Source organism: Bos grunniens, chromosome 15 (genome assembly GCF_055505025.1).
Source record: "Bos grunniens cultivar Pamir isolate PY7600 chromosome 15, Bosgru_T2T1.0, whole genome shotgun sequence".
In the NCBI taxonomy this organism is placed as follows: domain Eukaryota; kingdom Metazoa; phylum Chordata; class Mammalia; order Artiodactyla; family Bovidae; genus Bos; species Bos grunniens.
Window position 1 is genome coordinate 75,334,036 of NC_141179.1, and position 24,268 is coordinate 75,358,303.

Here is a 24,268-nt window from a genome sequence, read left to right on the forward strand (position 1 = left end):
CCAGCGCCCCCTGGGAAGCCCAACATCTGTAACATCTCTTACAGATGTTTGGTTTTGAACAATTCAGTCAGAGTAGCCTTCACTTTGCATTACAGAGATGCAGAATGCAATTGGGAAAAAAAAAAAAAAAAACCAAAAACACTGGTGGCCAAGGTACTGGAGTTTCAGCTTTAGCATCATTCCTTCCGAAGAAATCCCAGGGCTGATCTCCTTCAGAATGGACTGGTTGGATCTCCTTGCAGTCCAAGGGACTCTCAGGAGTCTTCTCCAACACCACAGTTCAAAAGCATCAATTCTTCGGCGCTCAGCCTTCTTCACAGTCCAACTCTCACATCCATACATGACCACAGGAAAAACCATAGCCTTGACTAGACGGACCTTTGTTGGCATGTATATGTACGGCTGAGTCCTTTTGCTGTTCACCTGAAACTATCACAATGTTGTTAATCAGCTATACTCCAATACAAAATAAAAAGTTTTTTAAAAATCCAAAGGAAAAAAAAAGGTTGGTTAGGACACAAACATGCACAAAGAGAATACCATGTAAGGACTCGGGGAGAAGATGGCCATCTGCATGCCAAGGAGAGAAGCTTCAGAAGAAACCCCGCCAACACCTTGGTCTCGGACTTGCAGCCTCTAGAATTGTGAGAAAACGCATCTCTGTTGTTTAAGTCACCCAGTCTATGGTGCTTTATTATGGCAGCCCCGGCAAACTAAGCCACCAGGCCCGGAGTTAGAACACATGTGTAACTCTGACCAATAGGATGCAAGGGGAAGTCTGAGTATGTGCTTCTAGAAGATTTTTCTCCTTAAAAAAGGAACAGGAGGAGGAAGGAGCCCACTGTCTTCAGGTCTGTAGATGTTGTTTGAGCGTGTTATTCCTGGAGCTGCTGCAGCCATTTTGCATCATGAGGCAGGCATGAATGGCTGAGCAGAAAAATGGAGGAAAATGGGTCTGTGATGCCATCACAGAGCACAAATTCTGTACCCTAGTTCTAGACTTCTGTTATATGAGAAAATGCTATGTCCTTACTCTTTAGGCTTCTTTGAACTGGGCTTTAGATTATTTGCCTGTACATTGATGTAGCGCCCTAGTGATTGCAGAGGGACCCTGGGCAGATCTGAGGCACACGGGATCTGTCTCAGGCAGCAGAGCTGCTCTGTGATGTTGTATATTGAGCCCCACAGGCATATTTGGGATTCAGGGAAATGTCCAGGGGAAGGGATGGCTGGTGTTGAGTGATTGTCACAGCAACATCAGAGCTGCCAGCCTCTCTGTGAGACGAGGGCTGGTCATGATTTGGGAAAGTTAACCAGCAGTGTCTGCCATAAGACACTCAGGAGTCAGAAAGAGATTAGGGAATTTGGGAATGTCTTCTATCTTTGCCTTCAGCAGCTTTTTAAAATTAATAATCATCCAAGAGCTGCAAGTCCTGTCCATTTTAACTGCATCATGGCCTCTTAGTTTGGCCCCTTCTTGTCATCCCTTCTGTGTGGACTTGGGGCTGCAAAGGCCTGGGAGCCACACCAGCTCTGAAGCAGTCTCTCAGGTTCCTGCCCATTCCCCTTCATACAACAAAACTCATCACGTACCTGCAACATGTCAGGCACTGATCTAGGCATTAGGGGTATTTCAGTGAACAAAACAAACAATTCCTGCCCTCATGGAGCTTATATCCTTACAGGCGGAGAAAGTGTTGCAAGTGTTAAAACTTCAGGCGTGTCTGACTCTTTTGCAACCCCATAGAGTGCAGCCCACCAGGCTCCATGGGATTTCCCAGGTAAGAATATTGGAGTGGCTTGCCATTTCCTTTTCCGGGGGATCTTCCCAACCCAGGGATTGAATCCAGGTCTCTTGAACTGCAGGCAGATTCTTTACCATCTGAGCCCAAAGGGAAGCCAGCAACATTCATAACAAACAAGTAGGTGGGACAGGGACCATACAGGATAAAAAGAAATGTAGATCCAGATGAGGAAGCTCAGAGGCAGGGCTGCAATTTTAAATTTGTGGACTGTTGGGAATTGCCTAGCGGTTCAGTGGTTAAAACTCTGAGCTCTCACTGCCAAGGGCCAGCATTCAATACCTGATCAGGGAACTAAGATCCCACAAGCCATGAGACACGGTTAAAAAAAAATTTTTGTTTTTTTGGTGACTGTTGTGGATTGAACTGTGTCCCCCTAGTTCAATTTGTTGAAGTACATATCCTCCTCAGTACCTCAGAATGTGACCTTGTTGCGGATGTAATTAATTTAGTTAAAGTGAAGTCAGGCTGCGTAGGATAGGCTCCTATCAGGTCCTTATAAAAAGAAGAGATTTGGACACACACACGCTCATAAGGTGTTGAAGGCAAAAGGAGAAGGGGGTGGCAGTGGATGAGATGGTTAGATGGCATCACTGATTCACAGGACAGGAATCTGAGCAAACCCCGGGGCATAGTGAAGGGCAGGGGGCCTGGGGTGCTGCAGTCCATGGGGTCGCAAAGAGCCGGACACGACTTAGTGACTGAACAACAACATCAATGAAGATATGGGGAACGCCCCATGAAGAGGGAGGCTGAGATCCCCAAGTCCAGGAATATGAAAGACTGTCATCCAACCACCCAGGCTAGAGGAGACCGTAGAAGGGATTCTCCCTCGAAAACGATCAAGCCTGCTAACACCTCAGTGCTAAACTTCCAGCCTTCAGAGCTGCGAGACAATAAATTTCTGTGTTTTAAGTCACCTAGGCTCTACTGCTCCATTACGCAGCCCTAGGAAGCCAATACAGCGGTCATGTAGACCTCATGAAGAAGATGTGAAGGACACAGGTGGGAAGACAGTGAGAGTATCTGGGGGAACGGCGCACAGGCAGAGGGAACAGCCAGTGCAAAGGCCCCGAGGCAAGCACTTACCCGAAGTCTTTGAAGAAAAGTAAGGAGACCAGAAAGTTGTGAGTGAGGAGTGCAGTGTTGCAGGAGAGGAGAGGAGATAAAGGGTCGATCCCGCAGGGCCCTGAGGCCATTGCACAGACTAAGGTCTTTACTCAGCCTGAGGTGGAACCACAGCGGAATTCTCAGCTGAAGAGTGACACAATCTGACTTACATTATAATAGAATCTCTCTGGCTCCTGTGCAAGAAGCAATTTGGTAGGGGGAAGGGGGAGATGGAAGAGAAGAGGGGAGGGGAGACAAAAAGTGGGCATTGCAACAACCCAGGGAAGAGATGATGGTGTCTGGAAAAGGGATGGTGGTGGTGGAGGTGGGGAGAAGTGGATGGAGTCCAGGCACTTTTTTCAAAGTGCAACTGACAGGATTTCCTGAATGATCAGATGTAAGGGGGCAGAGAGGGAGCTGAGTCATGGATGACGCCAGATTTTAGCCCGAGCAACTGGAAGGGTGGAGTTGCCATCAGCGGGGTAGAGAAAACCATGGTATACTTCCTGCTTCCTGCAGGTTTCGAGAAGCGGGGATGGGGAAAATCACGAGTTTGGTTTGGGATCTGTCAAGTTTACAAGTCCCAACCTTGGCTCATCTTCAAAATAGCTGCCGAAGTGATGGCTCTTTAAAAAGCCAAAAAACAGGACTTCTCCAGGGGTTCAGTGGTTAAGAATCTGCCTGTTAATGCAGGGGATACGGATTCTATCCCTGGTCTGGGAGGATTTTAATGCCACAGAGCAACCGAGCCCGCAAGTCACAACCATTGAAGCCCACACATCCCACAGTCTGTGCTGCAACAAGAGAAACCACCGCAGAGAGAAGCCTGCACGCCACGACTAGAGAGAGCCCCTGCTCGCCGCATGAGAGGAAGCCCTCGCAGCAGCAAAGACCCAGCTCAGACATCGATAAATAAATAAGCAAAAAAGCAAATGAACAAATGAATGAACAAGCAAAAAAAGGAAAAACTCTACGTGGTTAAGGCATGAAGTCCTAGCATGGATGGAAAAGTCATGAATAGTGTAGTGTTATATACTTAGTCATGTCTGACTCTTTGTGACCCCGTGGACTATAGCCCGCCAAGCTCCTCTGGCCATGGAATTCTCCAGGCAAGAATGCTGGAGTGGGCTGCCATTCATAAAACCTGCCAAACATATCTTTCCAGCTCTTCTTCCTCAACCTCCTCCATGCTCCGTATGCGTTCAGCCCCACTGAGCTTCTAGCAGCCCATTCATTCATTCAGCTCATTCACTCACTGACTCAGCATTAGCATCTACTATGCCGGGCACTGAATTAGACTTCAAGGCTGCAGCCCTCATGGAGCTCGCAGTCACTCCCACTATCGCATTTTACACACTTCAGTGCCTTTGCACAAGCTGTGTCATTTGCCCCAAATCCAGTCACCTTTCTCCTACCCCTATTCACCTCTTTTCACCAAGGCCAGCCATTTTCCTCTCCTCTGGGGACCTTTCCGATGCCCCAGACTCAAAGAGATGGGTATTTCCAGAGTCTTCTACCCTATTATCCGCAGGGTTTTCTCAAAGGCAGGGACCTGTCTTTATTCATCCCTCTATCTCCAAGTATTTGAATAACTGAACGACTGAATGAATGAGGGTTAGTAAGGATTCCCCAGCTTTGATTAAAGTTGACCCACCCTTGGCTAATGGTATCTGGTCATGAGCCCAGCTGAGATGAGCTGGCCGTGAGTCTAACATCTCTTTGCAAATGAACTGTCAGCAGTGTTCTTTGGAGAACCGTGAGGCCTCCTAGAGAATGGTGGAGGGTTCTCCAGGCTGGAGTCCCCTGGACTGGAGGAGAGAGGTCTGTTGAGGAGGGGCACGGCAGCCAGGGAGGTGTTTCTGGTCCCAGCTAGTTCAAGCCACCAGCGCCAGCTGTTCCCTGTGGCCTCTTAGGAGAGCTGAGGTAACCATGGCAACCAGGCACAGGAGCCAGGAATGGATGGAGCCAGACCCGTGGCGAGGCCTGCGGGCCAGGCCGGGCTCCAGGGTCACCATGTGTGTATGTGTGTGTGAGGTACAGGAGGAAATGAAGGGGTGCTCCAGGCCTGGCTGTGGGAAAGGGGCGACCGTAAGGCAGAGATTCAGGGCTCTGAGTTGGTTAACCACCATTATGCATCATATGGCACACCATTCTCTGGGTCCCAGCCCCCTTCTCTGAGAACAGGAAAGAAAGACAGAGTGAGGAATATGGAGAGAGAAACTGACACTGGAAAGAGAGAGGCAGGAGGCAGAGAGGGAGGGAGAAAGAGAGATTATTAGGAGGAGAAAGGACAGACAGAGGAGAGAGAAAGAGGAACAGGGCAGATTCCCACATAAAGTGCCAACAGAGGATAGACAGACAGAAAGGGACACGGAGACTGAGAGACACGCAGAGCTGCAGAGATGTGTGGAGAGATGAAGGAATAAAGCTAATAAGAGATGGAGAATGAAAGGAAAAAAGAAAAGGTGAGACAGAGCTAGAGGAAGGATTAAATACAGAGAGAAGCAAAGGGAGGCTGAAGAACACTGGGGCAGGAAATCAGAATCAACAAGAGGGTAACAGAGAGGAGGTAGGCGAGAGAGACCTGCAGAGGAAAGAAAGGGACTTAGAAGGAAGAGAGAATGGCTAAACATGAGGAAAAGAAAAAGGAATCAGAAATAGAGAGATGAGCAAGAAAGGGGGCAGGAGATAGAGGCTGAAAGATGATCAGATTGGCAGTGGGTGTCCAGCCCCGCCCCACTGGGATCTGAGCCCCAGCCATGGGAGGGACCCGGGAGAACCTCGATCTGCCCTAGGAAAGGTCACGAGTGCTGTGCCCCTTATCTCCCCAGGAGAACAGCCAATGTGCCATCAGTTCCCCCAGGCCCAGACACGAGGGGCCCAGCTGCTCAGTGGGGACCACTGGGACAGTGGTGGTGATGATGCCACAGGAGGCTGGCTGCCGAAGTGTTTCCTGGTGGAGGCTGTGTTCTCCCGTCCTCCATATGTCCCACGCATATGTTTAGCAACCTGCCTCCAAACTGGGAGCCATATTTACGCCCAGGGCGGGTGACGGTCTATTGTTGGAGAAAGGAAGCTGGCAGTGTTTTACATTTCAAGGTGTTACTGCCATCTTTGCAGGTTGGGATTCCCAGGCAACCTGCAGCTCTTGCCTAGTGGAAAAATAAGAGCTACTGTGTTGCTGCCAAGAGATAAATTCCTCCCAGACGGTGGTGCCAGCAAGGAGATTTTTCTCTTTCAAAGAACTTAAGATGCCTTTTCCCCTCTGAAGATAAACGAGAGCTACACAACCTGGTTATCACGTTTTTGCCTTGGCTGCTGGGAAGCTCGAATCTAAATGGTCATAATTCATGCATGTATAACCAGTTTCCAAGTTGGCGATTCTTCACTTGACTCCTTTGGATCACCAGGGCTTTCTACAGCCCCTGATACTGTGTGTGAAATGATTTCGTCTGCTCCATCACAAAGCACCATAGATTGGATGGCTTTAACCACAAACATATATTTTTCACAGTTTTGGAGGCTGGGAAATTTCAGATCAAGGTGTCAGCAGATTCAATGACTGGTGAAGACTCTCTTTCTGGCTTACAGATGGCGCCCTCTCTCTCTCTCTCTCTCTATATATATATATATATATACACATACACACACATATATATATATATATTTTTTTTTTCTGTATCCTCATATGACAAAGAAAGGAGGCTCTGGTGTTTCCTCCTCTTACCAGGGCACTGATCCCATCATGGGGGTCTACGTAACAAGCCTAAAAATCTCCCAAAGACCCTGCCTCCAAATACCATCATGTTGTGGGTAGGAATTCCACATGTGAATTTGGGGGGACATGTTCAATCCAAACCAATTCCACGAATGTAAATTTTTCTGCAGAGGAATTTTCAGCTTCTCAACATTCTCAAAGCTGTTCATGACCTTTAAAGGGTTAAGGAAAAGGGAGCAGGGACTAGCCTGGTGGTCCAGTGATTGAGGCTCTGTGCTTTCACTGCAGAGGGCACGGGTTCGATCCGTGATTGGGAAACTAAAATACTGCATGCTGCCAGGCATGGCCAAAAGGAAAAAAAAAAAGGGTGGGGGGGGGAGGCGGCAGTCAGGGTTCGGCTTATCCCATCCCTTGGATAACTAACCCTTCCTTTGAAGCCACACCTTCTGTGAGGTGGGGGCAACGTGGTGGGAGCAGCTGATAATTGCTGTCATGAAGATGAAGCCAGCTGACACACACGCAGCCTGGGGTAGAGCCGATAGCAGGGTCTGATCACGGTTGGTTGTCCCGATTGTTTGACCGAGTTCCCCGCTGGTGTGACTTCTCACGTGATGCCTTGTATACAGCAGGCACTCAATAAACACGTACCTGCCTGCCTAATTTGCTATCTGAGCTTCTCAGCGTCCCTAGTGCCTCTACCGGGCCTCTGTAAATGTGGCCTGAACTAGAGGAATCTGAGAAGAGAGGGCATGTGTCAGAAGACTTGCAGTAAATCCCGTTTCTGAGACTTCTCTAGCTGTCCGGTGGTTAGGACTCCGTGCTTCTACTACAGGGGGCGTGGGTTCAATCCCTGAGCTAGGATGCTGCATGCCACGTGGAAAAAATAAAAAGGAAAATAAATCCTGTTTCTGTCTAGACCCCTCTCACAAAAGGACTCTTCTCTCCCCCCACCCCCCACCCCCATTTAGGCCAAGCAAGCTCGCCCGTCTTATCTTTTCTGTCCTTGCACTTACTGTGCTGGGGGGACTTGAGCCCAGGTGAGGAGAAGAGGCTCCCAGAGGGCTGCCTCCTTCTGCTGGAAGCACCAGCGCAAATGATGAAGACAAGAGGGGCAGACGCACTAGTGCTTAGCGGCGTCCCTTTCCTGGGTGGAGGGATCAGCCCGTGCAAAGGCCCTGGGGTGGGAATGTGTCTGGCATGCCGCTGTTGGAGCCAGTATGACTGGGGCAGGATAAGTGAGGTAGGAGATGGAAGGAGAGGATATAAGGCTGCAGCGGGGAGAACAGGTAAGCCTGCTATTTGATTGTCAGAACTTCAGCTCTTACTCTGAGAAGCAGCGTGGACATGCCAGGCTGCCCTTTGATCTGTCCTCCACCTTAGTTCTCAGAGGTCTGCACTGGGGTGGGGATGATCTGTGGGAAAACCCCTAGCAGAAGTGAACACCCCTGTGGATGACAGAAAGGCCTGGATCACGGTCTCTGGCCAGCCACAGGATGGCCACGTGTGTAGAGCCCCGAGCCCAGATAGTCCCTGTGTCCCTGGACACTGGCATGGGCATCTTTGGCCTTTGACTTCGGAGCCCAACAGTGAAGGCTGGAGCTCCCTCCCTCCCAGAACTGAGGTTGGCTGAGTCTTTGAGGCTGGCTGTTGTGGCCAGTGGTTCCCCGGGGAACTTGATTATGAGAGTGAGAGCACATGACGGAGAGAGACAGAGGACAATCCAGGCAAAAGCAGGATCCTGAGTCGGGGGAGACAGGCAAAAGGTGTGGACAGGGCAGGGAACTAGAGGTATTTATACAGACACCAAGGTCTGAGCTGGAAGGGAATTCACAGCTCATTTTATCCAACCTGTACAAGTCAGAGAGGGCAAGGCCTTCTCCAGCTCACAAGCCTATCACTAATTGCAGCTAGAATCTTCATCTACTGACGACCAGGGTGGTCAGACCCCTCCACCCCTATTCCCATTGCCTCCAAGTTTTGAGCGTATTCAGAGCTCCAAGGAGCCCCTCTTTGGGCCTAATTATTCCCTTGAGTTGTCAGTTTGTTTTAGAGGGTAGTGGTTCTGGGCTCTAGAAAGTGAAGTATGAATTGTACAGTGAGTTTTATCTCTATTAGTAAAGCAGTAATGCTCAGCTTGGCCTCATAGGAAGTGTGGGAGGGTCACCCTCTATTCCCATAAGTGGCCCTGGGGTCTTTCCCTGCCGTGGGCCATGAGGAGGGGCTGGGCCACTTCTGCCTTCACTGGGCAGTCTCATGTCTAGCGAGTCCCAAGGTGGACAGCTTTTCCTATGGTCTGGGAGCATATCAAAAGCAGGGGCTGCATCTGTCAGGCTCACCTTTAAATGCCCAGTGTTTATCCAGCTGCTGGCCCATGGGCAGGACTCTAAAACATTGACCGGATAAAGGAAACCTCTGAATTGAAGGATCTTTCCCCAGAATGCAGCACACGGTCTCTAAATACACAGGGCTCAAAGGCAGAGGTTATCAGAACAAGATTTTTTTTTTCCCCCAGGATGAATATGCTATTTGTTATTTTCCCTTTAGAGGAATTTATCTTCTAATTCTGCTTTGCTAAAGCCAACACTTATTGATTTATTTGATTCACTCCTTCATTCACTAGGTATTTATCGAATCCTTACCAGGTGCTAGATGCTGCAAATTAGACAGTGGAAGTGAATGGTTCACGAATCCTTGGTCGTGAGCCCCTGTGATCTGCTCTGGGGTGATGGTCTGAGTGGACCCAGGGTCTTGTCGCAAAGGCCGGCCTCGAAAAGAGGGAGCCAGAATGCAGACATTCTGGGGCACTTTGTGGAGTGAAGCTGTTTATGCTGGGGAAGCATTTCTATAAACTGCACATGAGGCCTTTTATCCACCTTATAATTGGCTCGGGCTCCTCTGTAACTGGGGATAAATCAGACATAAGCCTGTCTCTAAGTTTATTAGAGGTTTACATATTTGGAATAAAAAGTAAGGGATCTGGCAGGCAGTAGAAGAGAAAGAGAAAAACCTGGGTAGAAGGAAAAAACAGAAGGAGAGAAGCTGGACCAATGGGGTTGACCCTTGTTCTGCTGCAAGTCAGCGGACGAATTTGGCTTCCATGGACCTGCTGTGTTCTGTGAGGTTCCACAGCTGCACAGCAAGTCAGCTGGCTAAAATCACTTTTGATAAACCAGGAAATATTCCCCTTTACCTCTCCTCCGGGAGTTTTTATTCCCTATCTTCCTTTGCAAGCCTCTCAAACTTCCTCTTTTGTCAGAACGCTAGACGGAGGTCAGTAGACATCGCTGTGCAAAACAAGACAAAATCAGAGAAAAGCTGACTGTTGCCTGATGCTTGTTAACTCAGGAATGAGAGCCACTCCATATTTTGTTGGTGGAGGGGTCTCGAAGGTCAGTTCACTTATTGGCACATGGACTAGCTGTTCCCATTAAATGAGTCAGTCCCCATGTGAACATTAATTTGAGTAAATGAATCAGCCTCTCTCTGAGAAAGAAAAAAGATGCCATTAAGCAGTGTGGACGTGCACCAACACACACACTTACATAACAAACACGTAGCATCACACACACATACACAGATGTATATCATTACACGTAACCTATATATATATATCATAAGCATTGATGTGTCCCCCTATACACACACACACACACACACACACAAGCGTGGGCATGTACACACACAAGCACAGACAGATAGACACACACACACACTCAAGCAGAAGGCTAGCCAACCATCCCAGTTCCTTCCATCTCTGAGGTCCTGGGAGCTCACAAGTCCTGTCACCATGACAGCCAAGTGCAGATCTGTCCTTGGAGTTGGCCCGGCAGGGAGCCAGGTTTCCCAGCCCTACTCTCTGTAGCTATCTGGCACCTGAGCACATGGAATGAACATCAAAATCAAGGGCCACAAGGTGGCCTCACATTCTTGTCATCACGCCCAGTACACAACCCAGAGGCCTGAGAGCCCTGTATGACCCCTGAAGGGTCACTTAGCTTCACACAGGCAGCCCTTCCTGGCTAGAGGGAGCTTGTAGGCCAGTCACCTGGCCTGTGTCACAGAAGTCAAGGCCACTGAAGTCAGAACATCTAGGATTCTTTCTAGTTCTGCTGCTGCTCTGCTCAGTGAGTTACTCTACCTCCCTGACTCTCACTTTGCTCATCTGTAAAATGGGGATGGTTCTAATAACCACAGGGTTATCGGGAAGAACGGAGAGACAATGTGTGTGAAGGAGTGAGTCAGGACATAGAAACTGGACTCTGAAATCCAGCTGACTGCCTGGGTTCAAATTCCAACTCACCAGCTAGGGCATCAAGGACAGGCAACTTAATCCCTCTAAACCTTAGTTTTCCCCTCTTTAAAAGGGGGACACTAATAGACTCTTCCTTATAGGATTTTTGGGAGGAACAGAGTTACAGTGTTAAGCGAGATTCCTGGGCTTCAGTAAGAGCTCAATAAAGTTCTTGTCTGTGGCCTTTGCAGCTTAGCCTCCTTCTAAGCACACAGTAGGCTCATTACACTTAGTGTATCAGTGAGACTCGGTCTGCAAGGAAAATAAGTACAACAGTCTTGAATACTTACCCTGTGCCTTCTAGAAGCACTTTCCATGTGCTATTTCAATGAATCCTGGGGAGAAGGAAACAGCTTCAGAGAGGTTAAGTCACAGCCCCCTTCTAATCTGCCCCGGAGTCCAGGAGTTGCAACATGCTGACACTGCAAGGAAATTCACCTTAATCCCCATGACTTTCCTGTTGGCTTGAGTGTCCCAGATGAGGGGTCCAGGGCCCATGGACAGAACTGCCCTTGGCCAAAGACCTATCTCCAAGGGCTTTCTGCAGTCAATTCCTGGATATTGCCTAAGGCCCCTGATTGACCAAGAATGTGCATGGCCACGTCCTTCTTCAGAAGTTGTTTTCATCAGAGAGCAGAAAGCGTGGACACAGGCTCTTAGTTTAAGGGGTAGAGGTGTGGGGGTCTGCTATTAGGTCAGAATGGGCAGACGGTAGCCACTAGCAACTTAGGCGCTGAGAGCAGAAAATGAGGCAGGTGGTTTGGTCAAAAGAACACCGATTTGGAAGCAGTACTCAAATTCGCCTAAACTCTGAAGTCAACTTGCTGGCAGATGGATGAATGGTTGCTACCTACCCTGGGCTTAAAGTCAGTGTTTTCATCTGTGAAGTCAGAAGTCTGTTTTACAGGGTGAGTCTTAACTTTAAAACTTTCTGATTGCATTGATGGTTCAATCATCCACAGAGAGGCAGGGACCATATACATTCTCTGTTCTTACTCAGGTTTGGATGTCCAGGTGTGGAGTCACTTTCTTGTTCATGGTTGCATCTTCAGGAGTATTTATTGGATTGACTGAATTGTACCAGGAGGACTCTGAGTCCTAAACACAGATGATAAAGATGATTTAAAAAGACAAAACTTGGAATTGTTACGTGCTTTCTGGTTTTCAAAGCCGCTTTGCAGATGTCATCTTCTTCAACGTTTACAACTGCCCCGTGGTGTGGAGCCCATCATCTTCCTTTACAAAAGCACAGGGAGGCTCAGAGAAGTTAGGCCACTTGACCAAGGTCACACAGCCAGAATGTTCAGTGCCAGGATAACCCTCTTTCTGACCTCTTTCCTGCCCACCACTCTCTCCCTTCTGAGTATATGCCCCCAAAGGTGGTGAAAAGAGAAAGGTTTGAATTCTTGTGCATTTTTTTGCTGGGCAACTTGTGGGAAGTCTTTGAGCTTTTCTGTCTAGCCGTCCCCATCTAATGGAATTGTTTGGAGGCTTCAGCGAGCTGGTGCTTTAACAGCCTTAGCACAGTGCCTGTCATCCAGTGTACATTCCTCCTGTTCAAGATGAGGAGTCTAAAGCAGTTTTCCCATCTCTCTTTAGTCTACTCTAAGGAGAGGGAAAGTAACTTGCTCAAAGCCACACAGCTGGCACACAAGAGAGCCAGCTTTCGAACCTGGGTTTATCCAACCTTAAATCCTGAGCTTCTACCCAAGTAAGCACTCATGAATGGTAGCTACTACTGGGCTGGCCAAAAAGTTATTTCAGGCTTTTTACCCTAAGATCTTCTGGAACAACCTGAGCCAACTCTTAGGCCGACCCAATAGTATTGTATCACTTACTATCAGTTGATAAAGAAAATGCAGGTAATGATGAAGGTTCAGAAGTTTCCTTATCTGGCAGGATCTAGTCAAGGGCTGCTTTGTGGAAAATTGGGCTACAAAATACCCAAAGGAAACTCAACCCTGGGCCCTTCCCAGCGCAATTATCCAGTGTTAGTCTCTAAGTTGTGTCCAGACTCTTTGTGACTCCATGGACTGTAACCCACCAGCCTCCTCTGTCCTTGAAGTTGCCCAGGCAATTCAGTGGGCAGCCGTTCCCTTCTCCAGGGGATCCTCCTGACCCAGGGACTGAACCCCAGTCTCCTGCATTGCAGGCAGATTCTTTACCATCTGAGCCACCAGGGAAGCCCAACTACTAAGGATCCACCTCTTTTCCTGCAGAGGGTGGGGGAGGGGGCACAGGCCATCCCTTTCTCCCAGCTCCCAGCCAGCAGCATTCCTGGGGGTGGAGGAAGACCTTGGCAGGCAGGCCCTTGGGCCTGGTGCTGAAAACTCTCAGAAAGACTGGCCAGTGTCTTGTGGGTAAGCTAGTTGGAGGCAGAAAAAGAGAGAAGGGATGGGGGTGGGGCGATCCTGTAACTGGTCCAGGCTCCGGAGGGTCAAAATCATATTCATCAAAGCTCTAAAGAGTGTTCCAAGGATTTGCAAATTTATTTCTATGAAGATCATTGCAAAGATAAACAAATTCAATCAGACTCAGTTGTACATTTAATGAACTGTTATTTTGGGGGAAATGATTGCAAATTACATATAAAAAGAGACAATTCAGGAAAAAAAAATCAAGGAGGCAATGATTAAATATTTATAATGCAGACTGCCTTGGAAAGGCTGGGTTGGAAGGTCACGATGTCTTCTGGGAAAAGGATCTAACCTGACTAGCGTTGGCTCAGCCAGCCATTCACACGTGAGGTACACCTTGACTGAGCATTCATTATATGCCAGGGGTTTTCCAGGAGACTCCCACAGCCACCCCAGTTTACAACTGTGAATTGTCTTTACAATTCCCATCTAGAAATACATCAGTTCACTGAGGCTCAGAGAGTCCTGAAGTGGCCAGTTCAAGGTGGCACAGGTAGAAAGTGGCATCCACGTCCCCTGAGCACTGATGCTGTCAGGGGCCGAAGGCCCGCAGATGAACAAGGCAGGGCCCCAGTACTTGAGAGGCTCACAGTCTAATCAGCCATAAATTTATAAGTGTCAGGAGCAAAAGGTCATCTCTTCTACTGATTTCGAATTCTTTTCAAGTGAAGGACACTTTCTCCTTGAAATCTTAATGTGAGACACCAGCGTGCAAAACAGAGGAAAAGGGACCTTGCTTCTGGCTAAAGCCTGGAGGGAGATGTCCTTCCCTCTTCCGTGGTCTTTAGGAGCAGGAACTGCCAGCTTGAACTGAAGTCCACTGAGTCCCCCTAAACAGCTCATGTTACAGATGGGAACACTGAGGCCTAGAGAGGGAAGGGAACTGTCCAGATGCGCAGGACTGGAATTCCGCTCCATGGACTCATGTTCTGGGGCTCCTGGCTCTGCCTGAGTGCCCCCAGGATGTCAATGTGTGGCTGCTCGCTCCAGGTATCCCGTGCCCAGTGACTGGAACACGGTACCCAGGTTGCCCAGCTGGCCACACTCAGTGAGTTTGGGCCTTTCATGCCAATTCAACATTGTTTACAGTGACATTTCTTTACAATGACAGAGGAAAAGAACATCTAAGAACCCTTTGGAGGAGAGGTGAGTATTTTCAGAAGAACCATTTGTACTAGATCCTCAAACACCAGGCAAGTAGAAAGGGCCCTGACCTCGAAGTCAGGAGGCTTCGTTCTATGCCCAGTTCTCTGACCACGAGTGGCAGCTGGTCTGTGGTTCCTCCTCACTTTTCCCATCTATAAAATGAGTGGTTGGATTACAGGGAATTCTCCGCAAGATTGCTGCCAGGGTGGGCAAACGAGGAATCTAGAACCTTCGGGGCCAGGCCACTTCTGGGTTTATAACAAGCACAGGTGTGAGAAGGGCCCATAAAGAAGGCTGAGAGCCGAAGAATTGATGCTTTTGAACTGTGATGCTGGAGAAGACTCTTGAGAGTCCCTTAGACTGCAAGGAGATCAAACCCATCAATCCTAAAGGAAATCAACCCTGAATATTCTTTGGAAGGACTGATGCTGAAGCTGAAGCTCCAATACTTTGGCCACATGATGTGAACAGCCGGCCCATTTGAAAAGACCCTGATGCTGGGAAAGATTGAGGCCAGGAGGAGAAGGGGATAGCAGAGGATGAGATGGTTAGATAGTATCACTGACTCAGAGGACGAGAATTTGAGGAAACTCTGGGAGACAGTGAAGGGCAGGGAAGCCCGGCGTGCTGCAATCCATGGGGTGACAAAGAGTCAAACACGACTTAGTAACTGAACAACAACAAGCTCCAGTTGGTCTGCAGTGGCCTTAACACCACCTTCACTCCTTCCTGGGGACTGCTAACCCTTCTTCACAACCCCCCACTCCACACACAACATTTTCTCCCTTACTGGCCTCACCCCAATCCACCCCCTCTCCTCGGTGAAGCCATCTTCCTCTGTCTTCCAACGAGCCACAATCTTAGCTCCTCCCTTGCTTGCATCAAAGGATGATCTCAAAAGGGATCCTAGAAGCCATTTGCCCTGGCCCCTTGGGGTGCAGGTGGCGACCCCGAGGCCAGACAAGGCAGGACTTCCCAAGGCCATCCTGTGAGAAGGAGCGAGCCCGGCTCTCTGGAACCCAGATCACTTTTTCTTGTCCAGGACTAAACTCTTGTGGTTCCTGACTTTTGCCAAAAAGTACTTTTTGCCTAATACATTTAGAATTGGGTTTCCCGATTATGGGGCATCAGAGATTCTCAAGGAAACTTTACAGGGGCCATTAATACCCCAATGGACCTCCCGGGGAGGAGGAGTGGACGTCCCTTTCCAACTCTCAGTCCTTTTGATCTGGAGTCTTGGTTTATTGCTGCTGTGGCCTTAACACTTTTTTTTTTTTCCTTGTTAAGCTTTCTTTTTTAGAGACAGAGGGGCCTCTGGCTCCACACCTTCCCTAGGCATCAGTATCTTCTTGGAATTTTGTTTTCTTTTTTTTTTACTGTGGTTAAATATACATTGCTAGAATTTAATAACACTATTTTATTTTCATTGTATTCATTTTTATGGTTACCTCCTATTTATAGTAGCGTGATGCCCGTTTTCCATTTATGGTAATGATATAACATTTCATTGTAAAAACAAGCACATTTAAGTTTTTAAAAAAAGGGAGAGAGCGATAAAACAAACAAACAAAAAACCCAAGAGTTGATTTAAAGAAAGCTATTAAGCAAATGTCTAGTTCTGTCTAGTGTGCAGATATGGCCAGATTATCCATGGAGGCAGAAGGGCTGAGGTCTGGGAAACTCTGACTTGGAATCAGAGCTTTCCTCCCAGCTGGGTGTCCCAATGTCCAAATGGCCTGCTCAGTCCTCCTCTCACAGCTCCCTTCTCCTGCTTAGCCCTGCTTGCTCCTGCCAATACCCCCGACCCTCAGAAACTCCATCCCTCCCTCCTGGTGCCTCTGGCCCCCACCTCCCAGGCCCCCAGCACCCTCATGGTAGGTTCACGCTTTCTTCCTCTTTAAATTTATGTGGCGCCTCGCATCCAAGGAGGCCCACACAGACAGCCTCTTCCAAGAGCATTCCAGAAACACAGAGCCTATGGGGTTTCTCAGTGCAAAGGGTCAGCCTCTCCCCCAACCCTATTTTGGCAGCTGAAGGGATGAATGTGGAGCCTGAAGCCCTTTCAAGTGTTCTTTGTCCTTGTTTTACAGAAACTGCGCTAAAGATTTTTCTTTCCTTGGGTTAGGCGTTGCTCACTCTGGGTCCATTTAAAAACTTTGGATCCAGGTTTTTTTTTTTTTTTTTCCTCCCAGTCATTCCTCTAAGGTATTACCCTTGCCACCATTTACTCAGTGAAACAGTTGTAAGGACCAGACATCTTCGAAGTCCTTAGAAGGATGTATCCTTTTCCTGGAATGTGGGCAAGGAAAGGCAGCGACTTCCTGCCCCTTGCAAACACTGCCCGGTGGCCTGACATCATCTTGGACATTCCTGTCCAAGACTGAAGTAGGTTCAACTCCTATCAGTCACTCAATCCTTAGTGCGAATCAGTTGACCCTTTGGCCTCCCGCAGAGCTTGAGCGTGTTTGAATGTTCAGGCAGCCAGGCACTGGGTGTGGAAGCTTCAGAACTGGGACTCAAAAAATTGTTGCCCAGGGAAAAAGAGTTGGGCAACCCAGGCCTCCTCTCCTCTGGGGGGTTTGGGGGCACTTTCACTTGGGCTGTCTGCTTCGGTGGGCTTGCTTGCCCATTTTGTCTGGGGCAGGCGGGGCGTTAGCTACTTCACAGAAAAGGTTCAGAGGTTAAATGTCTCGGTGAAGTCATGTGTCAGTGGCTGGAGCGGGGGCTGTGGCTGAGGCAGTTGTACAAAGATGAACAGATAAGCCCTGAGATGGAGACACAGGTCTGGACTCTTGAAATCAAGTCATTTGCCTCTTGTCTGGGGGCCGCACCCTCCAGCCCCCCTGGACACCCCCCCTTCCTGCTGCACCCCCTCCAGGTGTCTCTGTTAAAGACAGTAGTCCAAAGCAGTCCAGGGAGAGTGAATCCCACTGGCTTTCAACAGGTCCTTCCAGGGCAGCGGGAAGCCGAGGAGCGAGGTCCCCACGGAGGATCATCCCACCCCCTACCCTGAGGTCCGGTCAGGGACGTGGAGGGGGCAGCGTGGAAGTTTCCCTGGAACACTTCCCCTGTCTAGGGTACCCCTCTCTCCACACCCCCAGCGGATCTCCTGAATTCAGACGAACCAAGGGCGGGGAGGCGGGCAAGAGGGAAGGAAGGGGAGAAGAGCAGAGGGAGGCCCCAGGGGCCCCCGGGGCGAGGCCGGGATGCGGTCCAGAAGGCAGGGACCGAGGCCGGGAGGGAGCGAGGGGGGCCGGCCCGCCGGAGGAGACGTGCCTTCACGGCGGCGGCGGCGGCGGCGGCTGGAGACTGAAGGGGAGGAGGTTCGGGGAGGGGAGGGAGTGCGGGCGAGAGCGAGGGAGGGACGGAGCGGCGGCGGGGAGGTGGGGCCGGCGGGCGGGCGGGCGGCTGCAGCTGCCGCCGGCGACTCCGGGGCTCCAGGCTGCGGGGCGGACGCAGCGCCGAGCGATCCACCGCGGAGCCGCGCGAGGCCGCCCGAGCCCCAGCCCCGAGCCCCGAGCCCGGAGCGAGCGCCGCGGCCGCCTCGCGCCAGTCGGTCCCTGGACGCGCCGCAGCCGCCGCCACCGCCGGGAAGGCAGCGGGCGCCGAGCAAGTTGCGAGCGCGCCTCTCCGCCCGGGGGAAAGTTTCCCCCGCGGCCGCCGACGCGAGTTGGCGCGGGGTCCGGCCGCTGCGGCTGGAAGGTAGGGGCCCCGCACCTCTCTGCCCTCCGCGCTCCCCGCCGCCGCGCCCCCCTGGGGACTTGGGGACCCACACGCGCTCCCCCCCACCCTGGCGTGGTGGGGGTGGGGGTGGAATGGGGGAGGGGGTACCTCCCAGGATGGTCCTGGGGAAGCCTGGGAACCGAGTTCTACTTCGGCTATAGGCTGGGGAAGGGGCGGGGAAGACGTGCTCGCCCGCATCCGCGCTCCGAACCCGCCGAGGGCCGGCGGCTTCCCCCGGGGACAGGTGCACCGCTGCCCGGCGCTCCGGGCCGGGTGAGGAGGGGGCGCCTGCAGAACGGCGCGGGGCGGGGGCAGGTGTGGTTACGAGGTCTGGGGGCTCGGCGAGGGCTGAGTCCGGAGGGGAGGGGGTGCGCGCCACGCCGCTCTGTAAGGGGATTTGGAGGGGGCGCAGGTAGGGACTAGGGATTAGAAGCTAGGATCAGGGCTGTGGGGATTGCCCGGCCCAGCGGGGCCACTGAAGGCCGGCCGCCTTCGGGGTCCCTGGGAGCGGGCCGGGGCGGGGGCGCCACGCTTTCCTTCGGGGAGGGGGTGGTTCCCCCTTTATTCCGAACGCGGTGTGTGCGGTTTGGGGAAGCCGAGACTCCGGTAGGTGCACGGTGGATCCGAAACTCGAGCACATCCAGTTTTAGGGGCGCAGCGGGAGAACGCTTGGAGGGTTGGCGGGCACGGGTGGGTTCGCGCCGGCTTGGCGTCCCGGCCGGATTGAGGGGAGTTGGCTCCCGCCAGGGGGCGCCCTTCTCTGGCCCTTTCACCCCTAGAAAGGCGAGTTCTGGATCCAGCGAGACAAACGCACGGAAATCCAGGAGGGACAGACCGCAACCACAGACCAACCCCCAACGCACGAGGGACCCCCCCACCCCCGAGGAAGCACCACACCCCAGGCGGAAAGGGGGAGAGGGTCGGAGTGCGAAGCTAGGGTACCCCCAGTTATAACTGTGCATTGGAAAGCTTGGCTTTCAGAAGCTGGTTTTTCTTGGGCGACCTGGCAGGATGTCTGGGTGAAAAAAAAAATTTACCCCCAGAAAAACAAAAAGGAGGGGAACTTGACATTAACAGCAAATCGGTGTGAAATGACTGGATGGGAGAATTAACTTTCTGAGCTTTCTATGAAGCCTGAAACCTAGCTGGCTGAATGCACCCTTTTTTGTGAAAGTTGTGCCTTTGTCCCAGGGATCTGGCCAGAGCCTTTTCTGGTGTGGGTGGGTTGAGGGTCTTGGGGTCGATCCTTTCTCTGGGCACAGGGTGGGGTTGATGGGGGCGCCTTAAAGACTTTAGCAGTCTAGTGGTAAATTTCTCAAACAAGAGCCCCTCCTCTTGGGGTCTGGAGGCCATAGGCCACATTCATCCGCTCATTTCACAATTATTGGTGGAAACCTGCTGTGTGTCCTACTGTGGGACTTTAGGGCCCCTGTGTGTTGAATCTGTGAGTCTGTGCTAAGGCCTTGGAAAGGAGAAAACTGCAGGCTTATATGAAGAGCCCCATCTTTGTCATGTGTGGGGCTGTCTGACATTGAAGGGACACTAAAGGGACTGTGGTCTTATCTTTCTCTAATTCTCTCCCTCCTCCCAGCACCCCGAGTGAGTACAACTGAGCAAATCTAAGAATGTGCAGTGGCCTCGTAGCGGCCGATGGAAGTTTTCATCTTTCTCTCGGCTCCAGACAGTGGCTCATTGGGCAGCCCCCCACCTCCTTCCTCTCATGTCCCCAGAGTCCCCTGCAAAGGTGATGGAAACGGGGTGGTCCTTGAAAGAGAGCTGAGGTTCTTGCTTTCGGTGTAGCAAATGTGTTTTTTATTGGATGCTCTCAAATTGCTGTAGGACAAAGTTGCCATGAAGAAAGAGCAGCATGGTTTTTATTTTGAATAAAAGAGGACATGAAGGGAGGAGACAGAGGAAAGGGTGGAGAGGCCTGCTGTCTCTGGGTTTGTCTTCAAGACATTCCACGGGGCCAGAAAACAAAAGGGGTTGTTTTGTTTGTGTTCAGTTTTGTTTTTTATGACTTGATTTTCGGCGGAGGGAAGCCTGCCCGGAATAGCCCTGCCCTTGGAACCTGGGAGTGAGCAAGGGGCCCCCAGAGGGCTGGCAGGTCTAGGTTCTACCTGTCCTCCCTGCCCACCCCCTTCACACCCAACCTGCCCCGAGAAGAGGAGCGGACTGAGACTCCGAGGGCAGCGGACGTCCACTTTCGAGTACCACGTGTGCGCTCAGTCTGCTCCCTGGGAAACCCTAAGATCTCTGATCCAGTAGAATTTCAGGTCTTCTGGTCCAACAGTCCCCAGATACATTCAGATGGCAGACCTCTGGGGTATCTTTACCCAGCCTGAGGCTGAAATGGCAGTATATGGACGAAAGTTCCAGACCACTTTTTAGAGGCATCAGTTCATCTGGAGTAGGATTTAGGACATCTTAGGTTGATCCAGCAAAAACTGCCCCCCTCCTCCTTTCAAAACTGCCTCGTCAGCCAGGAAACAGCTCCCTGAATTACTGAATGAATTTTTAATGGTCTGGGGCCCGGCTGGGGTTGGAGGAGGCAGAATGGAGATAGAGCACAGGGTAAACTTGTAAGATGAGGGTGTCGGCCCAGGAGATTCCGAGGGGGCCTTGCAACTTAAAGTCAGGAGAGTCTGACATTTCAGGGTGCTAGGCAACCCTGTCTGTCTTCCATCCAGTGGGGGGCACCTCTCCTGGCCATGTCTTGCTCCGCTCTGCCCCTGCACAGCAATGTCAACCAGGAGCCTGTCAGCCATCAGACTGTGGCTTGGGGACAAAGAGGGTGGTGTTGCTGACCAGTTCCTGCTGGGCTCCACATTTCTACCTGCAAGCTTGCACACTAGCTTTCTCTGGATGTCTGTCTAGCTTCCACTGTCTCTGTTTTCCTGGGCAGAGCAAATGGTGGCCCCTGTTAGGGACCCCTTTTTCCAGAAGGCTGCTTTTCTGGTCTATTTCGTCAGCCATTGAGAAGGAAAACCAGGAACATTTGTTCATGCTCAGCTGGGACACAGCTAAGGGAGGGGGCCCTTTGGAAGCCAGCACTTTGGTCCCCCAGAGCAGATGATGGGTTGATGGGTATTTTCGCAATCTGATGCTGTTAAGTAACCCACCAGCCTGGGCTCCTCCTGCTGCACGAGCTGCCACCTTGGACCTGCATCAGTGCTCTGCCCTGGGTGGTTGGGGGATAGAGTGTGCAGATAATGAAACGCTGATTAAGGAGAGAGGGAGAGAGACATGAGCTCCAGTGTTTGCAGCTGGCAAAGCAGATCTTTCATCTCGGCACTTGTTATCTTAAGGTCCAGCCCTTGCCCCTTGTTGGTACCCAAGACTACTGGTTTAATTAGTAATTAAACCACTTGGAGATGAGCGAAACCACGTGTGCTAGTCGTATGCATGCGTGTACTTACTGATTGGCAACAGGATGCAGTGGAAAGGTCATTGGACCAGCTGAATCAGAAGGAGACCTGTGTTCTAGCCCCAATTCTGTTACAGCTGGAGCTGTGGGACCTCGAGTGAGACACTACCCCTCTCTGAGCCTCAGTTTCCCCATCTTTCTAGATGCAGCATGGTGAGGCAGTTAGGCTGCTTGGGTTTGAATGTCAGCTTCTACTTATTAGCTGTGTGACCTTAGGCCATTCAACCTCTGGTGCCTCAGTTTCCTGATCTGTAGAATGGGACTAATAATACTCCCTCAGATTGTTGTGAAATGTCAACAAGATAAAACATGTGAAACAGCACCGTGCCAGGCAGGGAGTTAATGCTCAACAAACATTCAGTATCATCACTATCATTATTATTACTTCTACTACTACTGTTATTGTGAAATGGTGGGGGATCAACGTTGATCCTTTCCAGCTCTGATATTTTGGGGCATGGTATACGTATGTGTTGGAGAAGGCGATGGCACCCCACTCCAGTACTCTTGCCTGGAAAATCCCATGGACGGAGGAGCCTGATAGGCTGAAGTCCATGGGGTCGCTAAGAGTCGGACATGACTGAGCGACTTCACTTTCACCCATTGAAGAAGGAAATGGCAACCCACTCAGTGTTCTTGCCTGGAGAATCCCAGGGACGGGGGAGCCTGGTGGGCTGCCGTCTATGGGGTCGCACAGAGTCGGACACGACTGAAGCGACTTAGCAGCAGCATATGTGTGTGTGTGTGTGTGTGTCTGTGTGTGTCTGTGTGTCTGCTTTTGAGATGGAAGACTAGGGTGAATATTTTTGTTGCTTGTTTTCTTTTTTCTTCCTTTCCCTGCCTCACTGGAGGGACTCCTGAGTTAAAATCTTGTGCATGTTCTCATGATAGCCCCATCCTTGTGGCAGGAAGCCCAATGTGACGTCACTGAAAATATCCTGCTTTCTGGCACTTGAGGGATGATATTTCATCAGCTAGTAGATGCCCATCCTTTGTCTCCCACCCTTAACCATAGTACGAAGACCATATGTGCAGATAATGAGTTTAAGCTGATAAACAACTCCCAGATTCACCCAAATAAAAGGCCATCCTCCTAGAAGACACTTTCGACTTTAAAATAAATAATCTGGCTCCTTGGCTGCATTGCACTATGTCTGGCTGGCCCTGCTTCCCTCTCAGTGTTCTGCCCCTCGGTCTGTTGCAGGGACGTGGGCCGGGCCAGACCCATGGTCTGGGCTATGTCAGCCATCCTGGCAGGGCAGCCTCTAGCAGCACCGCGGCCTCATCTCCCTCCAGCAGAGGCTGTTCTCTGAGCCATTCCAGCAATGATCTTCACGATGGCAGATATTTGGGGAGTGCTTACCGTCGGCCAGGACCTAGACAATGCTTCATCTCACCGCCAACCCTGAAAGCTGGTTCAGATATCGCACCCATTTCACAGATTAGAATGTAGGGCTCAGAAAAAGCAAGTCAGTAAGTGGGAGACAGGGGGCTGGAATTAGATCCTAGGTCGATCTGTTTCTCCCTTTTGTGCTTGAAACCATTCTGTAATGTTTCTTTCCCATCAAAACCGCCTGTGGGGCCCCAAAGCCCAGGAAAGATTTCCCTGAGAGATAATCAGGCCCCCTTCTCCCTGCTTTTGCTCACCTTCCAGGCTCAGAGTGCTTTACGAGATGCTCTTTTTTTCACCCTGTGTTGATTACTCAGCCATCCTGGGGACGCTAAGAGGTAGGAGTTTTTTGGGACAAGGTTGCTTATAGGAAGGGGATGATCTCATTCAGCCACAGAAAGTTGTAGCTGACAGAGGATGCGTGTTGGAGTCGCAGATGTGAACTTGCTTCTGGTGCCTGCCGTTTACTGGTATCCTTGGTTTCCAGTATCAAGCGAAGTAATACAGCAACTACAGCAGATGACTCCAGACTCTCAGTGCCTTAACCTGTGGGTGCAGTTCTCACTCATGCTGCTCGTCTAACAGGGATCTCTGCTCCACACGGTCACTTAGGGACCCAGGAGGACGGTGGATCCACCATCGTTGTAGCTGCACATCATGGGTGATGTGGCATCCATGGTTACTGCAGAAGGAGAGGAGAGTGATGGAGAAGGAAAAGGCCCCGGAAGACGCCACTGCCTCAGCTGGAGGCGACAGACGTCACCTCAGCTCTGGTGGATCGGTCAGAACTGTCACCTGGCCCCAAACCAGCTGCAAGGGAGGCTGCTATTTACCAGGCACTAACTCCTTGCATTTCTATTTCCTGGATAGAATACTTTGAGGATTCACTGAGATGATGCCTTTGAAGCTTCTAGCATAGACCTGGCACGTAGTCAGTCCTTAAAACACGGACGCTTCCTTTCCTTAATGATCCTTGATGTGCATTGCTCTCGGAGAAGGCACTGGCGACCCACTCCAGTACTCTTGCCTGGAAACTCCCATGGACGGAGGAGCCTGGTAGGCTGCAGTCCATGGGATCGCTAAGAGTCGGACACTACTGAGCGACTTCACTTTCACTTTTATGCATTGGAGAAGGAAATGGCAACCCACTCCAGTGTTCTTGCCTGGAGAATCCCAGGGACGAGGGAGCCTGGTGGGCTGCCGTCTATGGGGTTGCACAGAGCTGGACACGGCTGACATGACTT

General features: G+C 50.8%; 1 protein-coding gene across 22 annotated transcripts in view; it reads left to right on the forward strand.

Moving 5' to 3' along the window:
- The first annotated feature begins 17,915 nt into the window (after positions 1–17,915).
- Positions 17,916–24,268, forward strand: part of TSPAN18 (tetraspanin 18) — a 214,777-nt gene continuing 208,424 nt past the window's right edge. For 21 of the 22 annotated variants that reach the window (XM_086341262.1, XM_086341264.1, XM_086341256.1 and 18 more), the window contains exon 1: positions 17,916–18,186. The gene's annotated coding sequence lies outside the window, so the exon portion shown is untranslated. Of the gene's footprint in view, positions 18,187–18,341; positions 18,481–24,268 lie in introns of those variants that run through there. The other variant, XM_086341260.1, reaches the window with a different exon arrangement.